The sequence below is a fragment of the Camelus dromedarius genome, chromosome 9, assembly GCF_036321535.1.
Source record: "Camelus dromedarius isolate mCamDro1 chromosome 9, mCamDro1.pat, whole genome shotgun sequence".
Taxonomy (NCBI): Eukaryota; Metazoa; Chordata; class Mammalia; order Artiodactyla; family Camelidae; genus Camelus; species Camelus dromedarius.
The window spans coordinates 16,175,172-16,197,792 of NC_087444.1; the positions used below are offsets into that span (position 1 = coordinate 16,175,172).

Sequence of the window (22,621 nt, forward strand, 5' to 3'; positions counted from 1 at the left end):
ATTTGTTTAATTTCTGTTTGTATGTCTTTAGAATCTTACATCTCTGACAGCCCCCATGCTTTGTTCTTTGCAGTAAACTATGCAACTAGTACTTAGTTGAGGACTCTCACAGTTGAATTTTTAAATTGTTGTAATTCTTTATAAGTTACTCAAAACACAGAAACTATTGTTTCTGTTAAATAAGTTCAGCATTGCATCTTTGAAATTTTATTTAGTTTATAAGGGAGGATGATACCAGTCTGTTTTGATAGAAGTATACCACTGTGAGGGCATTGTTCAGCATTTCTGGCTCTGAAATCTAAACAGCTTGATTTGGCTTGAGCGGAAACTCCAACATCTATGAAGTGGGTGGGTTGAGCTAATAATGGAGTTACCTGGAAGCACATAGCACTGTGTCTGACATTTGCTGGGGACCCAGCAAATAATGTTCATTGAACATCACATAACCTCTAAGCTCCAGATCTAAAATTCTCTTATTTTAGAAGCTCAGTAAAAAGATCTTTTATAAAGCATTTATATCTTAATGTTGTGGTGAGTTTAAAATTGTGAACATAAACTACCTTCCTCCTAATGTTCCTTTCAGGTTGAACTCATCAATTTTAAAGAGTTATGGCATATTGCCAAGTATTTTCTGCTCATTTTGATATCATATATTGCTGCATGACTTAATGCCAAATTCAAATCTTATGGAAATGATTAATGTTAAACATAAAGATAGTTCAGCTTTCTTATGTTACTGAAACAGATGAAGCATCCATTTTTCCCCTTTTTGTGCGTGAAATTTGGAGGTTACAAGTGGTAGTTCTTAACGTGCTTTTCAGTCTTTCATATGCAAAGAAAATATTGGCCCATTTGAGTTTTTGTAGTAGTGGTTATGAGTATGCAATGAATGATTCACATACTCGCCAGTCCCCTTTGTACTTAGTTTTAAGATGACTTATTAAGAGGCAGTTTGTTTCAAAGTTAAATGATCCAGATTAAAATTGCTATAAATGATAGCATATCATGATGTTCTGATCAATTAAGCATTTCAACAGAGAACTATGCCATGCTCTCATTTCCACTTGAAAATAGGCCTTTTAGAGGTAGAAGGTACAGGCATGCACCAATAAAAAAAGGAAATTGTGTATGATGATTAAGATGGAGTTGAAAGAAATTGTGTGCTTTTATAAGTGGTCTAAAAATCATCCTTTTATTATAATTTTCAGAAGTACATGGTATACATATTGTGGATTAAATATGTTATGTGAAATTAACTTCAATCATTAGACAAATTAATGGCTTTTTTTTAAGGTTCTAATGACTTATTTAGGCTACATAAATTTAGGTTAGATAAATCTGGAAAATTTCTTTGCATATCCAGTTTTTCCAGATAGAGATAGTTTCCTATCTCCATCCTATTTATTTAGTTCACATTGATAGAGAGTACTTCAAAGCATGGATGGTAAAATTAACCATGTTTGGAATTAAATATGTAATTCTGTGTTTGGTTTCAGAATATATTTAAATTAAGCCGTATTTCATAAGGATAGGAATATACTAACCTACATGTTATAACTGATAAAAGACACTGTTGAATTAATTAAAACTTGAGGTTCCTTACTTTGAATTCACAAGTATTATGTGTATACCTATAAGATTCACGGTTGTTTGCAGTGCTATGTTAGCCTCACTTATTCTGGTTGTAAAATATAACTTTACTTAGGATAGAACTGTGTTTAGTTATCAACGACAAAAGTGTAAAGTTAGACACACACAAAGAACAGCGTACAACTGTTTCTTTGGACAAAGTCCAAGTGTAGCTTATAAGATTCTAAGTTAGTCGTAGTAGGAATTCTCTCTTATTGCAGACTGAACATTTCAGATCTGTCAGATGTGTGATCCGGAGAGTAAATTCATTCACTCTATTTTCAATGATATTTTAAAATTCATTTATAAATAGGATCATTCTAGACAAGTTGGCTGTATTATAGAACATTAAGCAAGCAACCATAACTTAAGTATTTTAGCAGCTGACATTAACACTGTTCTTTGGACTTTATGTGGTTTTCAGTATTTAGCCCAAATCATTGATGTCTTTTGAACTACTTTTAAATTTCATTGTATAGTTGTGAAAATATTGCATAATTTCATTAATAGATGTCAGATTTAGTAATTGAACAGATGTTTGAGTGACGCAGTATTAGGCTGTTTGATGAAAACTAAGATGTGAGGTTGTAGTTTCCACTTTAAGGAATATATAATATAGTAATTTATTCTGTTTGTCAGAACCTGACATATGTTTTATAAATAAATGTTGTGTTTTCATAGTAGAGTGAAAAAGAATGATACTCATTTTCTAAGTAAAGTCTATGTGATGTTTTAATTCTCTCTTAGTTGCTCAACAACTACTTCTGTGGTCAGCTTTTTAGTATTAGAGCAAGCCAGTTCCCAGTTGTGTAAAATATAGTCAAATAAAAATTGCTTGCTCAACTGCCTGTTTTACTTACATTGAAGACTTTTTCTTTTCTTTCTCTCTCTCTCTCTCTCTTTTTTTTTTTTTTACAAATTGCTTTTCTGCATATATGCCACAGTGTAGGGAAGTTTTTTCTGGTTCAGCCAACAATTTTAATTCTGTGTTTAATGTGAGAAGTTTTGGGGGATTTTTGGTAGAACAGCTTAATATTTTTTCTACACTGATTAAAATCATCCTGTGCCACTAAAGTTAACTATCCACTAGAACAGAAATATGCATATAGACAAAATGCATCAGTGTGCGTTTTTAGTGAATGTTGGTAGCTTGCCAGCTTTATTTTCAAGTTCCTCCCAGACCTAACTGTGATGTGCTTATAAGGCAACAACAGTATATTTAGTTAATTTGCAAAACAAGAATAGTTTTTCTGGTTTTTCCATTTTGCATGTTTTGAGTGAGAATTAATTAGACATTTATTATTCTCAATAGGCATACAATGAAACAGTTCATTTCACTGTGGTCCTTTCTGTTGGAGCACTGGCTGACTTTTAGATAGTGAGCCTTGCGCAGTTTCGTGAATACTACTGAGTTTTGGATGACATTCTTTACACAGTCTAAAAGTACACGTGAGCCTAATAGAAGCTGGAAACAAAACAAGTTTGAGGTTTTCTTTGCACTAGGAAGTGTAGTTTCTATTCCAAGTAATATGCCCTTGTTAGGTTCAGGATCATTTTCAGTAGTTATAACTGCTTAAACATTTTTGTCTCGTTTAAACTAATTCATGTTCCATTATGGCAAATTTCGAAAAAAAACGTAAATGTAAAGAAGAAATTAGAAATTACTCATAAACCTATCACCCAGAGATAATTACTACTATAATAACAATTATAACATTTTAATGTACATTATTCTAGTTCTTTCCTTGCATGTACAGATTTTTTAAATTTAAAAATAAGTTGGAATTATACTTTATAAATACAGTTTCACTCCTACTTTTTTCTCCAAACAGAATATTGGTCTCCGAGTGTGGGACTTTTCGATTAATTCTTTATACTACTACTATTTTAAATAACACTGGGGCAAACATTTTTGTACATTTATCTTTGATTGCATCTCTGTTTTTTTTTCTTCCTTTAGGATAGATTCCCAGAAGTGGGATAACTGGATCAAAGGGTGGTTACCCTCTGTTTAAGAGTGTGTGTCTCACTGCACCTTCAATGGCATTGAGTAGGTCAGTTTTTACAATCTTTGCCAATTTGATAGATACCTGTTACAGTTCTTGGGTGGTAATCACAAAATCCTCGTATTACTAATTATCTGTAAAACCATCAGAGTGTATGTTTAGTAATTTGTGCAGTCATCTTTGAAAAAGTTGGTTGGAATGAATTTCTTTAAAAATATTTTAGGGAAAAGTAATCTTTGTGATGAAAAAGGTATTCTTTGACATTACAATTTGAGTATTGTTCTTTATTGGAAAGAAAGAGCATTTTATTGTTCTCCCTTTACTAAAATAACAAACATGAAAAAGCTTATTTTATAGTATTTAGTAAAATAGAAATATTATGTAAAACTGAATTATTTCAGATGATGAGAGAGATGGTCACATGATTCAGATTAAAAAAAAATGCAACTTACTGTTTAGAGCAATAACTCTAGAGTTAGGCAGCATGTATTCAAATCCTTGCTTTGCCACTTACTAAGTTTGTGATTTGAGGCAACTCACCGAGTATACAATTTGAGGTAATCTACTAAATATGTAATTTGATGTTTCTGAACTTTGGCGTTCTCATCTTTAAAAGGAGAATGAATAATAATACCTACTTTATAGGATTGTTGAGAGGATTAGAAATACTATGTAAGACTGCTAGGCACACAGTAAGCATTTAATAAAAGCTAGCTATTGTTAGATTTGGGGCTTTGGCCAGTTTTGGGGGGATGGGGCAGGACATATCATTTGTGTGTCCTTATTTACATGAATAAATGCAGAGATGCAAAAGGGCCTTGAGCAATGGCAGCTTGAAAGGAGTGGTAGACATTTTTTGTGGTAGGAATGGCATGAGCCAAGATAGAAAGTTCAGGACAAGTTGGAGAACAGGGGATTGATTTGACAGAAGCCTAGGCTTGTATAATTAGAAAATATTGGCCATAAGGCTGTAAAGATTGATTGGGACTGGGCTTTGGAAGTCATTGAATGCTAGACTGAGAAATAAAGACTTTATTTGGGAGCACAAGAAGTTTTGATATGAGGAAAATGATCCAAGCAGAGCATTTATCTTTTGGAAGATGAATCTGGCTACAGAGTACAAAATGATTGAGGAAGAAAGAGACTGAAGACAGGGAGGCTGATTTAACACAGGTAGGCCAAGACCTGAGATTTTAAAGGAAGACCAGAGGAAAGGTTTTGGGGGGAATTGCTGGAAGTCACTGTTGTGAAGATCTCTGGATCATCAAGTGTACTCAGCTTTGGAAATACAATTCAGCAGAAAGAGTCTGAATCTAATGAATAGGCTTCATGGAGTCAGGTCGTCTCTGAGAGAAGATAGGACTCGGTATGTACACTTTGGTTGTAGTTGCCTTTTAAAAAAAAAGAAGGATAAAAGATTCCAGTTATTTCATCAGTAAAAGGGATGTTTATGCTACTTCTTTGACAAATGTATAGTCTCCTACAGAAATTTTATTTAGCACTTTGAGTTCTTAGTTAACAGGGAACCCTCACTTTTAGACATTGTGTTTCTGGAGGCATTACCTTAAAATACTTCACTGTAAGGTGAAATTCTTCTGTGTGTGATCTTTCTAGCGTTCATGAATGCAGCTGGACTTTAGAAACATCAGTTGTGTGAGTGAAGTGATAAAAAGTGAAATACAGACTTTTTAAGCAGCACAGAATGTTGAAGGCAGTGGAATATGGAGCAATAAAAAAAAGAAAATTGAATATATGATCTTTAGAAAAAACATCACTTTCAGTACTTTTCTCCCTTCTCTCTCTTTTTTAATTTTTTTTATTATTATTTTTTAACTGAGGTACAGTCAGTTACAATGTGTCAATTTCTGGTGTACAGCACAATGTCCCAGTCATGCATATGCATATGTATATTCATTTTCATATCCTTCTCTCTTAATTTCTTAATTAAAAAAAAATGAGTTAGCAAATGCCATTCTTAGTCCTTCTAGTACCTGGCTCTAGCTCTACACTAATTACGCTTTCCACTTGGCTAAATAATATGTAAGCAAGTTAGCCTAAAGAGTGATATTAATATTTCTTTTTGACTGATAAGTAAACTCACATTAGGTGTGAATTATTTGCTTGCTGTCTTCCTTTTATATTACCAGTTGGGAAAAGGAGCAACCTCCAGTTTTTAAAAAATAAATACAGGTTTGTAATACGTTCAGGGTGTTTGCATTTTTTAAACCATTCAGTTGTTATACCTTTCTTAATTTTTATTTAGTTTTCAGATATTTTCTAAACTCAGACATAAAGTTCTTATTATTAGTTATTTTTATTCACATCTCTCCCCTTTAAAAGTATCCTTGAAAATATTTTTAAATTAATAAGCAAATAGAGCACATAGTATTGGGGATTACATATGTGTGTTTTTGTTTTTGTTTTTGTTTTTTTTACAAACACTGTGTTTTTCTTACATGAAATTACAAAAGCCCAGATCTTGTCAACTGAGTGATATTCCATTTACTAAAGAGACCTCAGTATTCAAAACAGGGATTTAATGTTTCAAACTATAAGATTCCAGTTGAAAATTTGAATTGACTTGAAGATATTCCTTTTTGTCAACAGAAATCAGAACTACAGTCATTCTCCTAAGACTGATCACTCATACTCTTCCCTTCTTCTCCCCAGCCATAGCTGAGAACAGTATCTTCCCTGGTTTGGGCCATGCTGCCACTATCATCAAGGTGGTAGCTGTGGCCTTTCCAGTCTGTACTTCTTACATTCTTAGAAGCCTCCTTGCTTCTTGGCAGGGAAAATAAGTTATTAGATTGAGTGTCTAGCAGCTCATAGTATACTATTATAAGAAAATTTACAATTTTAAATATCAGATCTCAATAAAGCTAAAATAAATAACAATTTTATTCAGTTGTTACATGAGGTGACAGATGAGATATGTAAAACATGAATAGACTTTCATATCCTTCTATCCCAAAGGATTGGAATAAAAAAAGTCCACTGTTTGAATAGAATATTGTGTATATTTTTCTTATTCTTTTTATTAAAAGAACATTTTTTCTTATTTCTTTTTTTAAACTGAACAGTATTGTTCTCATCTTTATTAAGAACTTGTTAGAAATAAACACATCATGAACTATCCAAAGCAAAATGATTTCTCAGTTCATTATTTTGTCTTTTAATACAATCATTATATCTCCCCATATATTCTTCCACATGTACAAAGTCCTTGTATTAATTCTTACTCCTTTTGAATCAGCAATTTTGAATGCTAAATTTAAGTTCTTGGCTAATAAAGCAGTCCTTCCCCAAAATAATCTTAAACAGTTTGGCCGATGAATATTTATTGAGTGATTATTGAGCACTGGTACTATTCTAGGAACTGGAGATAGGGCAGTGAATAGATTGCTCTCCTCGAGTTCTTTGTACCAGTGAAGTTTGGTGGTTATGGAGAGAAACAGTAAACAAATAAGTGAACAGATAATTTCAGAGGTCACAAATGCTGTGAAGAAGCTTTAACAGGAAAAAATGATAGAGGGGAATGGAAGGGTTTAGACTGAGTTCCCTAGATGATGATATTTAATCTGAAACCTGAATGACAAGAAGCCAGATGTGTGACAATCTGCAAGAAGAGTGAACCAGACAAGAGGGTCAGTTGGTGCAGAAGCCCTAAAGTGGGAAGCAGCTGTCATGCTTGAGAAGGCCGTTGTGGTAAGCTGAGAAGAGACTAGTAGATGAAGTTTGCATGGGACAGATCACAGAAGTCTGTGGTGCAGGATTTGGATTTTATTCTTAACAAATAACAAAAGGAAGACATAGCATATCACTGCCTACCTTTATGGATAGGAAATGTGCAACTTTTGAATTTGAAGATGGTGTTATACTAATGATAGTGGCTTAAAACAGATCTGGAGGGTAACTAGTAGTGTTGCCAGACATAGAAAATCACTAACTTATGGTACATAAATTATGTTTTTCCCAGGGGTCTGCAGAGATAGGAATGAATTATTTTTAATATTGCAAAAAGCCTAATGAAAGTTATATATTTGCTCACAATAGGTTTATACAGTGAAATATTATTTATCTTTGCTTTGACCAATAATCCTATTGACTCAAACCTTTGGGGCTAGTTACCATATTATCATCGTACACTGGTGATTTGTAAGCTGTTATTGAAATAAAACATTGTGCTTACACCTCAGGAAGCTAGCATTGAGTTTTGTTAGTTTTTTTGTCTTTGATAATTTGAGACTTCTGATTAGCCATTACTTACCTGATTAATAAAATGTCATTGTAATTGATAGACAGAAGTCATTAAAGACATGGAATCTGTAGAGAATGAAAGATTTTTCATAGTAAGTTTGAGAAGCACTGATAAATGTCCCAATCTCTAGAGAGGCTTAGACGGAGAAGGGAACTAATTTTTTTTTTTTTTTGGAAGGTAAAGTGCTTACATCCCATTTCATTTGCACAATAGATCTGTGAGATAGATACTGTTCACTTTTTGCAGATAATGAAACCCAAAGTAATTATATAATTTACAAAAATTCACAAACTCTTAATTATAGAGGATAATGCTGGCAGCAGACTTTCAGAAGAAAGGACTACTGCAGTGCAAAGCACAAAATAAGTGATCAGTAAATATTGTTGTTTTGCTTGTGTGCAAACATGAATGAATGAATGAATGAATCAGTAGGTGAATGACAGAAACTGCCTCTATCCACTACCTTTCTTCAGTGCAGCACACTGTTTTCCTTCTAGATGAGCCTAGAAAGTTTTTCAGAAATAATCGACTTCATGTATCATTTTTCTCTGCAAAACTCTCCCCTCACCCATGAGGCTTAAATTCTTAAAATAAATCACACAATAAAAATCCTAAGGAGGGAAATGAAGATCAGAAACTTAGAAAGTGTGATTTTCACTAAGATTTTTAACTACCTTGAGTAATCTGTGTTTTCAGTTTAAAAAAAAAATCTGCTTTAGACCTTTGCATTCACATTTCAAGTTATCACCTTCTTTTGGTTCTGTTTGTAGCTCTTAATTTTTTTTAACTATTTAAAAATTTACTGTAGTTTTTTGAAATGAAGTGGTGGAAAAATGGTAATCAAAATGTTGATGCAGCTAACATTAGTTGTCCACCTAATCTCTGTTTCAGTGGGCAGGGAGTGGGAAGGGATGTGTTTGTTACTGTCATCTATCAGTATATCGGAGTGTGTGATTAGTTGTTCAGAAATATGAACTGATAATTCTGGGGCATTTAATGGTTAGTTTGGTTAAAAAAAATACATAATGGGTTTTTTTTTCCAGCTAATGCTAATACTCCTGCAGAATAGTAGTATGAGATCTAAACTGCGTATTTATAAAGTTTCTAATCCTTCAAATGAATTACTATCTTAACAAATTTAAGTTTAGAGTACCTTTAAATGAATACTTAATAAGAATGAATACTTAAAAGATGAAAATAGATGCAGACAATTGAGAGACTGAAAGAAACTTTTAGTGGAAGGTTGCGAAAGGGGAAGGATTATAATACAGGCTATATCATAAGGGAGTGGATAGCACATGAAAATTGCTGTGCTAGACTGTGGAAAAGAAATTTATTTTCACCAAAAGAGAAATGAAATTGATGAAATGAGGGCCACATGGAGATAAGTTAATATTGAAAAATAGAAAGAACCCTTTAGATATGATGGCCTGCAGGGACCTTCCGAGAGGACGATGCATCTCACCATTTGTGGCAGTATCACTACTTGATGAAGTATGGGATCTGTCTTGCTGGCTTAAGTTTGAAGTACAGTAATCCTAGACAGAATGAAGAGGGTTGTTTTTGTGAAGAATGGACATAGTTTAAAATTTGTCTGTAGTTGTCTGAGAAATAAGGTTATAATATGACAAGTCTATAAAAGGTAACTTTATATATTTTAGTTCTTAGTATCCTCAAAGTGCTCTTTTTGTTTTTTGGGCTAGATTTCTGTATGACAGCTTTTCAACTGCTCTGCTGTTTATTCTAATCATATAATCGGTTTAGTAATAACATAACCCCCGGCAGGAAATTGTCATGCTTCAGAAATTGTTTTGCATATAAAGTATAAGTGTCAATTTGCCCTATAGGTGTGTATATCTAAAATTTGATGTGGGTGAAACTTTTATAAATTTAATTATTTAAGAATATTAGATCAATAAAAACCATAGGCAAGTGAGTTGGAAGGTGAATTATGTATCTCAGACCCACCTTTATTTGTTTACATCTTCAGATATTAAGTTATTCTGATGATGTGTCTTTTACATCTAAATGATGTCTGGAACTTCAGTAACTCAAAATTGGTCAGATAATATATACTTTAAAAAAAAGTTCCTATTCCTTTTGAATATTGAGTTTCACACTTGGGACAAACTCCATTGTAAAACATTGTTTTGAATTTAAATGAATGTTTAGTAAATACTCACTAGTATTCAGATGTCAATTTTTACATTGAAATATTATCTATTATGTTATACTCATTATAACTCAAATAACAACCAAAATCTGCAGCTGAAACCATGGATAGGAGGGTTTTAGGTGATGTAGTCACTCTGTTATTCCCGTTTTGCTTTAGATTTGTACTACTGTCATCAACAGAACAAGCTTCACATTGTGTCATCACTGTGTGCCATCTGCCTGCATGTGTATGTAAGCAGCACTGGGTATAAAGAATCATCACTTTGTGGTGTTCTGCTTAGGTTCAAGGGTACTGAGCTCAGCTTGTGTCTACAGTGAATTGTCACATTCTTTATCTTTTGCAACCATAACACTTCTATAACCATGTGTTTAATGTCTTCTGTGTGTTGATGTGCTGAAGATGGACATGTGAAGTTTTTTAGTAGAGGAAAGAGAATGCCTATTTAATCAGTAAAATTTCTAAGTGATTTTTTAAAAAGCATTCAAATACTTGCTAAAGAGGGAGAACTCTTTATATGAAGGACCAACCGTCCCCTCTCCACCTTGTGGTTAATTTTCCCAGTACAAGAAACTATTTTTTTAGTCTGAAGACAAAGTGTTTTGTAGAAAATCATGTAATTGCATTTGTTTGCACCATTTTTTAAAAATGCTGTATTGTTAAGAGAGAAAAGGCTGATTAACAATGTTTACATAGTATGATTTCATTTTTTATTTTTACATGTTTATGTTCATATGTAGAATATAGGTAGGCTAAAAGGAAACAGGCAAAGAACCAAAATTGTTAGCTTGAAGTTGGGATTACAGGTGATTTTTATTTTCCTTAAAGCTTTTAAAGATGAAGAGTCTTTGAGGATAAAATAAGTTAAAGACTTTACAAATGAATTAAACAAATACATTTCTGAGATGGAATTACATATGATGATAAAATCTGTACTTTAAAACAAAAACAAGCAAAATTAAGTTGCCATTTTCTTGGTGTAGTGTGAGAGAGAAATGGGAAAAATATTGTACTATTGATACGATGACTTGGGAAACTTCTGTTTGATTCTTCTAACTCAGGTTTGCCTCAGTTACATTCATTTGTATACTGTTTTATGGATAATTGTTTAATTACAGATTGTAAGCTTATTTATATAAATGATATGCCAAATCTCACTTTGAATATTTGATCATTTTGGTCAGCAGGCAAAAAACGCTCTGTGGAAGTTTGCATGTAGTATCTACCGGCTGTTACTTCACCTCTTTATTTCTGTTTTTTTCATCTGATAAAATGGAAAAACAACAGTACCTGTTTCTTAGATATGTTTGACGTTTGAATAAGTATGCCTGGAATACAAAAAGCACTTAAATATTATTGCTGCCATTACCACTACCAGCAAAAGTTGGCATTGATGTCTGTAAGAAACTGGAGAAGATTGCTAGGGACTGGAGCAATGTTTTAATCCTATATATCCTCTATTTTTACTAACTCTTTGTATTCTCCTTTAGTTAAATGGGACTATTACTTGAGATTGATTATTTATGAATACAATAAATGATGGCTTAATGTTTTAAACCCAGAATATTTAACATGGGAGATTTGTGATTTGGGGTAGGCAAAATTTTTAATCCTGCATATTTCAAGTCTTATATGCTAAACAGGTTTATTAACTAGAGAATTGAGTATAGCTGACAGCATCTCACTTATTACTACCCAACAGTGACTTTTGTTCCCTACGTGTTTAATTTTCATCATAGGATTAAAAACTTGTGTTTCTTTGTGAATAATGGTGCCCTGAGGATGCTAGTGGTTAATGCTGGATTTTGCAGATTTAACTGAAATGAGTTTATTTTAGTGGCAAAATTTATAAATTTTGCTTATTTCTTATATGTTCTTTACCATGCTCTGTACCCAGTAGAGATAATGGATATTAGGGTGTGTTTGATCGTTTTTGAAGAAATTAGAGTCTTCAGATTCGTTAAAGGAAGAGGAGGAGAAGTTCACAGGGATTCCTAGATTTCCAGGGTTTTAGGTTGTTTTTATTTTTATCACCTAAATACGTATTTTAAAAATTTCTTAGGCCAAATTAAAATATATGTCTGGATTTTATATTTCCATGGAGTGGTATGATGTTATAAGTGTTCCTCATTTAATACAGTCACCAGCCCCATCCATAGAGGTATTGGTTTTATTACATCTGCAGTAGGGCCGAGGAATCTGTAGTTTACTCCTCCATATGATTCTGATGCAATACTTTTACATTTTCTTTCTCTATACATTTTCATTTTAGTATTATATTTTTAAAAATCTGTATTGTATTTAAAGCCTTTGGACTATAGTAATAAATTTTATTTAATAATGAAAATTAATGTTACACTTTAACTTTTCATTGTATATTCCTTTTTAAGTATTTCAAATGTACATATATTACTTATTCAAGCCTGTGTAATACCAAGTACATTGTAGAAAAAATGAGAGTACCAGTGAGGTAATGTTTCTCAACCTTTTCTAATTTTCACCCTCATGAAATTTTAATATCATAGGTGTACTGTATACTTGTCTATATATTATATATTAATCTGTGCTTTATGCACGAAAGGAGTTAAGTTTTTTTTTTTTTGCCCCTCAGAGCCAGTTTTCACCCCCTTGGAAGCGATACTGAAAAGAAAAATCACCCTTACTTTTACTTCTTGGCCTGTTAACATTTTGGTATACATCTTTCCCAGTGGTTTTCAGTGTATATCTATTTTCCTTTAAAAAATGAGGGCACGTATTTAATAATTCATGCTTCCTTTTAAAAAAATGTTTTTTTTGTGAAAATGAATATATTTTAATAGTGTATCTAATGGATAAATCGATATCAGTTTGTAGTATTCTGTTATGTGAATTTGCCATCATTTTTTTAAATGCTTCCCTGTAGTTCTCACTTTTTTATTATAAAAGCTCTGTTATGAATATCATTGTAGTTGAATTTTTCCATGCATTCTTAATTATTTCCATAGGATAAATTCCAAGAAGTAGAATTATTTTATTCTGTATATTTTAATATTTTTGATGTGTATAACTTAGTGAAAGTCCCTTTTTCCAAGGACAACCACTACTAATGTGAATATTTGTCCAGGCCTTTTCCTGTGTATATTCTAAAATAAATAGTTTTATAAATAAAGGTGTATCTATCTTTATATTTTAAAAAAGAATAGATTGAACTTTAACTGTGGCAAATTGCTTTTTTCCCAAGGCATTTTGATCATCTTTTCATATCACTAAATGTAATATATCTCATTTCTTTTTTGCAACATTCTACTTTATTGATGTACAGTCATTTATCCATTCTTCTATTGAAGGACTGTCTGTTTCCTGGTTTTCAAGTTTTTATTTTTGGCATACATCTTTATTTGCTTGTGTTTTTCTATATCATAAATTCCCATTTGTGGTGGAATTTCTGGGTCATTTAAGAATTGGAAGTACCTTATATGTTTGAGTCTTTTTTAGGCTTTTTCTGATTTTTCATTTCTTTATTTGCCTACTCAGATATTGGTACTAGATTTTAATTACTGTAACTTTAGAGTGTTGTACTTTTATATCTGGGAATATAAAATGTTCCATTAAATAGGTAGATGTGCTTGTGTATTTTTCAGATCACAGGTTACAGTTTAAGTTTGGCTAGGTTTTGTTTCTCTGTTTTTTAAAAGACAAGCATATGTATTTTAACTAGATTAGAATAATACAAATTTTTGAGGATTGACATTTTTAGGTTTGAGCACTTTTAGTACTTGGCGGTAAAGCACCTCTAAGTTGCAAAGTGGACAAACAAGTTGTTGAATTGTGAGCTTTCTGGGAATACTTGGAAACACAACACTTCTGTCAAATCTGACTTCTAATCTTTGGTTTATTGATTGAAGTATCTTGGGTGTATACCCTGTCTGCTATCTAATTTTTATTCCTTTTAAAAGGAGATATATTCTCTCTTTTTACATTTCTGGTAATCTTGTTTTATGTATCTCATAATAATGCTGTTTCTGGTTATTTTTATAAAGTTCCTTTATATATTGTCTCCAGAGTTATTCATACATTCTTCTGAGGTTTAGAATTTCATAAAGTCCAAAATATATGAGACTATATCCATTAAACATTGCAAAAGAAGTAGAAATGTTTTGTTTTTTTTAAAGCACTAATCTTTTCTGAGGCAGTTTCTCCTTTCAATTTAAATATAACTGCTCACGCTGTTATTAACATCTTTAAATGTTGATTCTGACCCTACTTATTATGATTCTATCTATGAGCTAACTTTTTTTTTTTACACACTTGAGAGTGAGACTTTCAAATTCTCTTAGTGTCCTGAAGACTTAGTTTGCCTTTACAATGAAAATCTCTCCTGAGAGCACTGTGGTCACCACTAGGATAAAAACTAACCATAATAAATAGAATAAATGATACTCAGGACCTAGACAACTCAGTCAGGACTGTTTTCTAAGACTAGCCTCTCCTGGAGTTGAGCTGTCACCACAGCTAGCTTACACTTATTACGGAGGTTCACCTTGCTTTGGACCATCGTCCATCTTGCTAAGTGGAAAACCGTTTTCCCTTGTGGTAGTGGTCTTTCTTGCACAGTATGTCTAAAAAAATTGACATCTCAAATGGGATTTTGTCTTCTGAGGCTTACCATTTAACCAGGTTTGAGATTTTATTCTTTGGTGCAAAATTTAATTTAAACACTAAGCTGAGTCCTTTACTCAGAATCATAGTAGCAAGCAGATGACATGCTTGGGCTCATATGACTTTGGACCTTTGGCCAAGCCTGTGTGATTGCTTAGATACTGCCTTACCACCCCCATTGCCTACTTCTTTGTTTTCTGAAGCTTGAAGCCATATCAGAAACTTCAAATTCATTTAAATGAATAGTCCATACAAGAATATTTGATTTTAACTAAATGTTATGTGAGGTTATTATAAATGATTATAAAAATTAGAATGTGTAATCGACGTTTGTGTTAATAAAACTTTGAAATATTTCCACTTTATTAATTTTTATTATTTAAAATGTTTTCCCCTCACACTTAAGTATTGTGGTAAACTAGTACCAGTAAGATAGTAATAATCATTTGGTGGAAAAGATTCTTTAATAGATTTCTAGAATATATATCTCCACTGTACATAAAAGTTGGGGAGATTTTATGTCTTGTGCTCTGACAGAAAGTAAACTGCTTTTCAGGAAGGCGTCAAGTAATTTTTACTAGCTCTTTATGTAATTATTTTCTTATTCAAAGTACAAGTAAAGTAATCTTTGAACATCCTTTTAGTCACACATTTTTCAAAAGCTTAATTATTTTTAATTAAACAAGTAGTACATTATAAAAAGAAATACAAGTGACAAAAATACAGATCAAGTGAAAAATACCTACAAGACAAAATATCTGTTATGTATCTTATAGAAATTTACTGTGTAAACATACATATATATTTATGTAAAAATATTTAGTTTTGTTTTTAATACCTCCTTTTTTTTTTTTTTTTTGATTTTAGGGGTAGAGTTGAGATGTGAAGACTAGAAATGCGCTTTACTAGAGTGCTTCTTATTCAAAGAAGTTTTGTCAAGGTTCCCCATCTCTGCCTTTGCTCCTCCCCTAACCTGTATTCTTTACTTTTTAAAAATTAATTAATTAAATTGAATTATAATCAGTTGCAGTGTGTCAATTTCTGGTGTAAAGCATAATGTCCCAGTCTTACATACATATAATTATATTCATTTTCATATTCTTTTTCATTAAAGGTTATTATAAGATTGAACATAGTTCCCTGTGCTATACAGAAATTTGTTTTTTATCTATTTTTATATATAATAGTATTTGCAAATCTCAACTCCCAAATTTATCCCTTCCCACCCCTCCCCCCCATAACCACAAGTTTGTTTATTATGTCTGCAAGTCTGTTTGTTTTGTAAATGAGTTCATTAGTGTCTTCTTTTTTCTTTTGTTAGAGTCCATATTTGAGTGATATCATACGTTATTTTTCTTTTTCTTTCTGGCTTACTTCACTTAGAATGACAGCCTGGAGATCTATCCATGTTGCTGCAAATGGCATTAATTCTTTTTTAAGGCTGAGTAGTATTCCATTGTATAAATATACCACAACTTCTTTATCCAGTCATCTGTTGATGGACATTTAGGTTGTTTCCATGTCTTGGCTATTGTAAATAGTGCTGCTATGAACACTGGGGTGCTGGTATCTTTTTGAATTAAGGTTCCCTCTGGATATATGCCCAGGGATGGGATTGCTGGATCATATGGTAAGTCTATTTTTAGTTTTTTGAGGAATCTTCCTCATAGTAACTGTACCAAACTACATTCCCACCAACAGTGTAGGAGGGTTCTTTTTTCTCCACACCTCCAACATTTATTGTTTGTGGACTTTGGAATGGTGGCCATTCTGACTGGTGTGAGATGATAGATTTCTCATTGTAGTTTTGATTTGTACTTCTCTGATAATTAGTGATATTGAGCATTTTTTCATGTGCCTATTGGCCATTTGTATGTCTTCATTGGAGAACTGCTTATTTAGGTCTTCTGCCCATTTTTGAATTGGGTTGTGTATTCTTTACTTTTAATCACCACTCTCTTCCTTGAAAGGAGGGGAAGTATAATGTGGTAGGTCTCAACCTTGGATGGGTGTTTATTAGAATTAATTGAAGAGCTTTGAGAAGTATCCACATCCTGGCTCCACCATCCAGAAATTCTTATTTAATTGATCGTGATGAGGTAAGACATGTGGGAGAAGAGCATGCTTTATCTTAGCCTGCATATAGAAACTTGCCTGAGCTTCTGAGTTTAAGTATTGTTTGGGGGAAGGCAATGATTGAATCCAAGGGAGCATCTTCCTGCATTTCCCATCTTCAAGAAGGAACATAGGCATAGGTCTTTGTCATCTCTCAAGTTCTCTCAGGAATACATTGCCACAAACTTCTTCATTTATTCCAGTGTTGGTTTAGCTACAGAGTTTGTAATACTTCAATTCTAAGGAAAATCAACATCATTAATTGGTGCAGACTAAGTAGACAAGAAGATAAGTGATAAAGCAGTATGATGTTGTGGTTAACCACATAGATGCTAGAGCCAAACAGCCTGGGTTGTCATCCTGGTTCTGTAATTTATGTCTGTTGAGCTTGGGCAGGTTTGTTTTAGCCTTTCTGCCTCATCTATAAAATCAGGATAATGGTCTTCACCTCAATACGAATGTTGTAAGGATTAAAAATATTATTATATGGAAAGTGCTCAAAACAGTATTTTGTATATGGTAAGTATTCCAAAAATAATAGTTACAATTAATTTATCCCCTTCTTGTACCCATCATTTCTAACATTGCCTATCCTTTTCTTGCCAAATATTTCAGTTTTTAGGGTCATATTGTCTGTTGCAATATTCAGTTATACTGTTGTAGGGTAAAAGTAGCCATGGACCATATGTAAATAAATGCACATGGATGTATCCACTTTATAAACACTGAAATTTGAATGTCATGTAATTTTCACGTGTCGTGAGGTACTGTTTTTCTTTTGATTTTAAAAAATTTATTTTAAAATGTAAAAGTTATTTTTAGTTATAGGCCACGCAAAAACAGACAGCAGACTGGATTCTGCCTGTCAGTCATAGTTTGCTGATACCTGAACTGGAATAAAGGAACCTGCACGTTCTGGCAGCTATTTTAGACACCCTTTCTTTCTTAAGCATGCCTTCATTAATTTCCCTGTACTTTGGAGGAATCTAGAAAATTAGTTTTATTGCCATTAGATTTAGAATATTTAAATTCTGCTCACAGCTTTGATCTTAAATTATTAGTACATTTGTGAAACAGTGAAATCTTTGTGGATTCTCTCTTCTTCAAACAGTGACATAGATTACTGTACTTGGAGTTCTTTGGTTGCAAGCAACAGAAACAGACTTTGTCTTGTTCTCGGCACCAGTATATAGTAGATGTTTGTATTAATCAGGGTTCTCCAGAGAAACGGACCAGTAACACATACACATGTGTGTGCATGCACAAACACATGCACACTATACATATACATTATATGCGTGTATGTATGTGTACAAAATAGATTTATTTCAAGGAATTGGCTTATGTGATTGTGGGGGCTGGTCAAGTCCAAAATCTGTAGGGCAGGCCAGCTAGAAACTCTCTGGCAGGAATTCTTGTGACAGAATTTCTTCTTCAGTGAAACCTCACTTTTGCCGTTAAGGGCTTTCAGTTGATTAGATGAGGCCTCCTCGCATCATCAGTAATCTCCTTTCCTTGATGTTGACAACGTTTACATACCTTCACAGCAACATCGAGATTAGTGTGTGTCTGAATATCTGGGTACTTATAGCCTAACCAGGATGACTCATACAAGTAATCATCACATAGTTCAATAAATATTTTTCCAATCAAAGGTTGAACAGATGGCTGAAATGGTTAATTTAAGCAGAAAAGAAAAAGGTATTTATTTGAAGGATGTTGAATAAAAGGATTTAAGTAAGAAATAAGTGTGCATGCCTCAGGAAACCCCAAGATGAATCAGGGCCGTTCCTAGCAGGAACGAACAGTGTCTTTAGTAGTGCACCACAGTCAGAATGAATCAGCTCTAACCATTTTCCACTTCACATCATTCTGCTGAAGATTCAGCTTCAAAGGAAATTCAGCCTAATTGGCCCAGCTTGAGTTTGAGTGAGATGTCTCCCTTGTCCAGTGGAGGGTGGGACACCTTGATTGACATTCCCACTGAAACTGCTGTACAAGAAACAAGTTACTTCCCAGTGGAGAGTCAGGATACTGTTATCAAAAGAAAGGAAGGGATACTATACACGCAAAAATAACCTTATTATCCTCTGAATGGGACTTGAGGGAAAAAGATGATGGTGACTGAATTTGGTAAGTTTATCAGTGAGGGGAGGGATTGAGAGAGGAAGTGGAGCAAAGATTGGTAAAAGGATTGATGCGTGGTACTCAGGGCCCAGGTGAGATTTCATATCAGAAATTTGTAGTAGTGACATCAGTTATGTAATGGTATTTTCTTCAGCAATAAAGAGAGATTTTAAGATTCGTTCATAGTTTATGTTACTGGCTAATTTAGGGGGAAACAGGAATACATAGAATAGAGGGGGCTGGGCAAAGAATAACTCAAGACACAGATGGTGATAATGATGAACCAATACTTCTAGAGCTCTTATTCTGTGTTAGGCACAGTTATAAGTTTGCTTTAAAGATACTAATTTACTCAAAATAACCATGCGAAGTCGGTGCTGTTTTCCCCGTGATGAAACTGAGGCACAGAGAGGTTAAGGCATGGCCTAAAATTACAGAGCAAGTAAGTGTCAGAGCTGGACTTGAAACCCGGGAAGTTAGGTTCAAAGTCTATGCTTAGCTACTGTTAAGCTACACTGATGATCATTCTTGGAGGCCAGGTTTAGGAGGGAAGGAAAGGGAGATGATAGTCTGGGAGTTGATGAAGGAATCAGAGTGTCCGAAGTTTCAGTGCAGTGGAAAGCCTTTGCTGTCGGGTTTTTTTCAGGTTACACATATATGTACACACACCTATGTTTATACCAGGCCAGGGATTGGAAAAAAAAGATATTAATTTAGGTGGTTGCCAATAATTCTTAATGATCAATAGCCATTTTCATGAGTCATATTTGCACTACACAGTTCTTTTTCCTCCATTTTTGTGTGCTGATAGTAAGGTATTCTTGTAAAAGTACACTTTTCTGTTTCCTTTTGTGTGCTTCACTACCCTAGATTTGACAGAACCCTAGTAAATGACCAGATTTTTTCTTCTCTTTTCTCTAATGACATAACATTAATTTAGCAGGCTTTTTAATTTTTGCATGTTTATATATGCACAGTATATTTCTGCTTACTCAGTAGGGGAGATCTGCCAGTTAGTGCTAGAGATGTTTTTCTTTTCTAATTTGGAAAGACAGCGTGTTTCTCTCTGTCTTTAAGTTCTCCATCAGATTTCCTTTTCTTTCCTTTTTCTTTTTTTTAAACTTGGTACCCAGTTTGTAAATAAATTTCAGCAAGTGCAGAATAAGGGAATCAAAAATGAATGTATCCCTCAGGTTGTAGCACCTCAGCACAGAACCAGTTTGCTTTTTTGACAAATGTTTGGCTTTTTCCAACAGTTTTTTTGGTTACCTAAAGGCTATACAATTGATAAATTAATGAAACCAACACTTTGAGAAATGGGATTATAAGGTTTTTTTTCTTGTTTAATTTGGGAAAACCCTTTATCACTCACACTCTCACATCCCTATTAAATAAACATCATAGGTATTTGTTACATTAGGGACCATTGTAATACTGTTTTTCACTCTGTATTAATCCAGATACCAAGGTACGTTTGATGTTTGCTGTGCTTGGTATGCCTCACAGATTGATTTGGGCTATATTTCAATTATTTGCTTCTAGCCAATGGAAGGCATTGTTAGAAACAGAGCCCTGTATCTAACACATGCTAAGATTGTAGCTTCTAGAAAATTTAATCATAGATGTTTAATTATAGTGTCTCCCTTTGAACCCTGTCCCTCAAGGCTTTAGTGATATTGAAGGTGTCTCTGTATTCGGATAGTTTTTGATTTGGCTATAAATACTTCTTCTCAGTTAGCAAACTTAGTCCAGATCTAGGTTTCAAAGTAAGCTCTTTCTATACTTGGAGAGACAATTGTAATACTTATTTCATACTGATTGATATCATTTAACTAATGTGAAGTTATTTAAATTGTTTGTTGTTATACTGTAACAAAAAATTGTAGTAATTCATTTTTGTAGAACCTTGAGAGTCATATGAGTCCAAAAGTATTAGACTCAAACACAGATTTAGGAGTTGATAATTTTGTCGATTGTTTGTATGTAGCATTTTTCAAATTTCACAGCTTGTATATGCTGTTGTTCTGACACTTTCATGCATGCCAAAGGATTATGATTGGTGTAGCTACTTCTCCTTGTCAATGTTAATGTGTGGGGATGTTGTAGATAACATTATCAGTCTTTTAGTCAGTACTGTATTGAAAATTCTACTCTTCAGTGAAAATAGCTAGTGTATTTGGTGTCTAGAACTAATCCTACATAGAAATCACTCTATAATCATTGTATTTGCAAGTATTTTAACAAAATCACTGTTCAGTTGTGATATAATTTATGTTTACTGGTGGTGTTTTGTGTTGTGGTTGCTTAGAAATTTTATCATATGTCATGGGAATATTTCTTTTTTGACAATTTCAAGATTGTTCCCATAGACCTACATTTTATTTTGGTAATATAAATTATTTATTTTATTAAATGTTATTTCTTTGGCAACTCTTTTAATATCCTTACATGTTTCCATGTTTGTGACCCTCTGTTATTGCCCTTCAGCATATTGTTGTCAAATGCAAGATTTGAGGGTTTTTTCCCTCTGTACTATGTTCTTTATTTTTTTTTAACACATGTATTTTATGGTATAGTTCCTGTGTACTATGTTCTTTAGACTAAAGAAAAATAAAATTCACGCAAATATAACTTCTTAAAAAATTGTTCAGAATTGATAACTTTAGAAAAATTTGATCAGAACACCATTTTCGAGGAGACTCTTGTAATGGTTTCTGAAACATGCATCCTTAGTATGTACCAGACCGTACATTGATGTACATAGAAGTAGAAATGGGAGTAGGGAAAGTGAAGGTAGGATCAGTTGACTACACTGATGGAAAGTGGGTGGATCTGGATGGTTACAGATATTTCCTGGTGATCATTTCTGTCAACAGTACTTCAAGTATTTAATGTACTCGTACTGTGCAGCAAGTACTCTAGCGCATTTTCAACTACAGGAACTATAGATTTAAAGTCATTAGAATGGGCTTTCTTAAGAGTTCAGCCACTGTGAGCAAAGAAGCTTACTGAAACAAGGCTTAATTTTGAACTTAAAAAGTTAGATAGAAGCCAGTATTAGAATGAGTATGTGCAGGATATGTTATCTTAACTCTTCACCCATCACCCTATTTTGTTATGTGGTCTCCTGGTCATTAACTACTTTTTATGAGTTTTGTTCTACTTGGATATGGAAAGAAAATAAATTGAAGCACACATTTGGAAATTTTGCCTTTTTCTTGGATTTTGTTTTTGGTTTGCTCTTGCTATAGAAAGTGAAATTTGATAAGAAAAAAACCAGCTTGGCTTACTTTGGGTTAAGAATGTGGATGGTAGAGTCATGTTGTCTGAATTCTGATCCCAGTTATGCAAATTACTATGAGCTTTGGTAAGATGCTTTTCTTAGCCTCACTTTCTTTAGCTGTAATATGAATGGTAATAATAGTATCCCTACCTTATGGTCATGAAAATCAAATGGTATGGTTTGTATAAAGTATTTAACATGGAATATTAGATTACCATTTCTTTATTACTCCTTTTCTGTTGATCAAAACTTTACTGCTGATTCTGGCTTGGTCTTTGAGGGTACTGTTTGGGTCCCACTGAATTTTTAGCAGGCAGTTTAGTGTTTAAAGGAGTATTTAGTGTATTACTCCTTTTAGCTAGAATAAGTTTAAGATGCAAAAGAATGAA

General features: G+C 33.2%; 1 protein-coding gene across 2 annotated transcripts in view; it reads left to right on the plus strand.

Annotated features, from left to right (window-relative positions):
* The window catches only part of RAP1A (RAP1A, member of RAS oncogene family), a 70,359-nt gene that overhangs the window by 3,979 nt on the left and 43,759 nt on the right, over nt 1–22,621 (plus strand). Inside the window, exon 1 of one of the 2 annotated variants that reach the window (XM_064488827.1) lies at nt 3,590–3,683. The exons of the other annotated variant lie outside the window; for it this stretch is intronic. The gene's annotated coding sequence lies outside the window, so the exon portion shown is untranslated. Of the gene's footprint in view, nt 1–3,589; nt 3,684–22,621 lie in introns of those variants that run through there. 2 annotated transcript variants of the gene reach the window in all.